Raw genomic sequence first — 2,900 nt, 5'->3', positions numbered from 1 at the left:
TTCGTTACCTCCCTCGATGGCTAACTGCTGACCGGAGTTCCGTTGTGTCCGAACCCTTCCCGCAGGAAGCACCGCCGCAATTCACACAGCTGAAGCCATTACGGGACGTTTGGGTCCGAAATCCGGGCGACTGACCCGACACGGTCCAAACAGGCCCCCGTACCAAACACTGCGCATGCTCATCAGCTTCTCCGGCTCTGGGAGGCGGCCGCGCTGACTCTTGCGCATGCGCGGCTGTCTGGCCCGCTGATTGGAGTCAGTGTTGACACTCCATCCAGTGCAGAATAAATAGCATTCAATAGAAGTTAAAGCGTATTCTCATAGTGTTACTGGATAATACTCTTACAAAAATTGATGCCAATACTTGAGACACAAAAGATTGCAGATCATTTACAGCAGTTTAAATTTATTGTCACTTGATAGACCTGGTACAGGGGTTCTTCTGTGAGCAGTCTAACATGTCAACTTCAACATTCACACACCGGAATACAATAAAGGAGTGTTGGGCGCTACCAGTTGCCCCAATAATTACAGAGACAAAGACCGAGGGGAACGATAGGCTTTATTATACAAGAGACGACTGGCCCGCGATCAGGCGAGGGAAAATGAGGAGAGGAAGAGGGACTCGACCTTTATGGCCTGGGTCACATGGGGGGAAGACCAGGGAGGAGTCGAGGTCAGGAAGCCACCAGGAGGGCGAGCCAGCCAGTGCACACCACCACAAGGAGCAAGAGAACAATGACAGAATATACAGTTACAATGACCGTTTAGTACCCAGTGAAGGGATTGTTGTGGGTTCATTCCAGATATGGGGAAGAGACTGAACTTTAAACCTGTTCGTGCCATTTTCACTCTTTTGAGCCTTCTTCCGGGTGCGACAAGGGAGAAGAGAGTGTGCATGGGGTACAATAGGCCCTTCACAGTATTGGCTGGAGTTATACAGCAGGTCAGGCAACATCTGTAGAGGCAGGTGAAGCTACTCCAGCAATTTATTTTTAAAAAATATCTACTCACTATATTTTAAGCATGCTGCACTGATCCAAAAATTCTGTTCCTACTTTAAACCTCTGAAAATCCAGGACTCATGTCACTGTATTTTGAGCACTGGTCAATACACAGTGATCATCTTTAATGTGCTTGAGAGAGGGTTGTTGTAATGGGATGGGTTTGGGAAGATTGTGCCTATGAGAGAACAAAGAGCAGGAACTTGATAGAGTTCTCATCTATTTATCTTAATCCAGCGTTGCAGTCTGTGTTTGTTGCAGGTGGAGACTGACATTCCTGCCTTTCCCACATTGATTTAACTCCACAGTAAACAGCAGTCAGCTGGCTGCATTTGTCAGCAAGGAAGGTGTATGATGATGCCTTGATTATATTAAAAAAATCATAAAACTGCTTAATAAGTCAGACACACTTACGAAGAAACTGTGAAAAAGAGAATTTATTTTTCCTCTCCAATGAAAGGAAGACATGGACAAGATATGTAAACTGTTGTCGCTCCACAAATATCCCGTGCTAAAAGAACCATAGAATGATACAGCATAGAAACAGGTCCTTCTGCCCATCATCGCTGTCAAACTATTTTTCTGCCTGGTCCCATTAATATTCATTATTTTTTAATAATTCAGATTTATTTGCAACTCTATTTTTGAACTCTGCCACGTGAAAGGGTTTCAAACAATTAATGTCTTGAAGAATTCATTCTATAACTTACTTTGACACACAAGGCCCTTTTATAGTAAAATTTAGTGAATTGTAAAGACAGGTTTCCTCTGCCTTTAAGACTCTCCATTTAGCTGCATAAAAGGTTGGAAGATCGATTGGCTGATCCAACAAAATCTGGGTTCCCTCTGCCGAGGTAGTGGTGTCAGAAATTGAGCAAGGTCACTCCATCTCCTGCGTAAAGGATTGATGCTGAAAGCGCTCCAAGGGGGTGGGGGCTGATGACATTACGCTGTCGTCGTCAGCCAGCGACCAAGAGCACAAATTTTAAAGAAAAGGAGATTATGATGCACAGAAGATATGCCTGAGTTCTAAGACTGCTCAAACAGATCTCCACTAGCGCTCCAACCTGCTCCTCAGTCCCCATTGTAGTAGGGCGGTTTCACTCCCCTGTGTGTATGTTCCACATCACAGTGGCGGCCAGTGCTACTGCACTACCTGCTCCGCCTCCTTCACTTCAAAGCCGGCTCACGAATCTCCCTGGGTAAAAGGACCATGTGATCTGCCTTTTCCACCCCCTGCATAAAAGGTAAATTCACTTTTGTTTAAAAAAAGTGAGCAGGCAATAATACGGCTTTTATGCACAAATTAACCCCTAATTTCTACCATTAATCTTGTATCTTCCAAAGACTCTACTTTTCTACTATGGTCCTCATGATTTTTCCAATTGTAAGATACCCAGCCTTGATGCAAACTTAACACAACTTCACGTTTCAGTTCTACCTTGGTAAAAATGAACAAGCTTATATGTGACATTGTTAGCAGGTTTTAGTTGTTTGTGTAACTCTACCTTAAGCCCCTTTCACACTTGCAAGTGATCCCAGCAATCAAACGTCAATCGACCTTCAAAGTGGCAAGTGTGAAAGCAAATTCAGCTCAACGCCGTCATCAGATGATGTCATCTCACGCCAGGGATTGCCGGCATCGGCCCCTAGTACTATCCATGGCATCTGCAATCAGGCAAGTGTGAAATGGGTAATTGCATTGTGGGATTCAAATGACCCAAGTTTTCATGTGAGAAAAGATTAAAATGAAGGCATAAAACTTTACCATGGGAAAATCGCAGTGGGGGAGAGAGAGAGGAAATAAATAGCAATAGTGGACAAGTTTTAAACAGCATTGGAAAATTGGTAGCGCTGTAGCACACAATTTATAAAGACCATGGGGATAAAGCAATG

The 2,900-nt window shown here is 44.1% G+C and overlaps 1 protein-coding gene across 4 annotated transcripts in view; it reads right to left on the bottom strand.

The window, feature by feature from the left end:
- mffa (mitochondrial fission factor a) overlaps nucleotides 1-188 on the bottom strand; it is a 21,906-nt gene extending 21,718 nt beyond the window's left edge. Inside the window, exon 1 of one of the 4 annotated variants that reach the window (XM_069897295.1) lies at nucleotides 33-188. The gene's annotated coding sequence lies outside the window, so the exon portion shown is untranslated. Of the gene's footprint in view, nucleotides 1-8 lie in introns of all 4 variants that reach the window. The other 3 variants (XM_069897294.1, XM_069897296.1, XM_069897297.1) reach the window with 3 other exon arrangements.
- Nucleotides 189-2,900: the final 2,712 nt, after the last annotated feature.

This window comes from Narcine bancroftii, chromosome 9 (assembly GCF_036971445.1).
Source record: "Narcine bancroftii isolate sNarBan1 chromosome 9, sNarBan1.hap1, whole genome shotgun sequence".
Lineage (NCBI taxonomy): Eukaryota > Metazoa > Chordata > Chondrichthyes > Torpediniformes > Narcinidae > Narcine > Narcine bancroftii.
The sequence above is the reverse complement of the archived record's forward strand: the minus strand, read 5'-3'. Positions and strand labels throughout refer to the sequence as shown.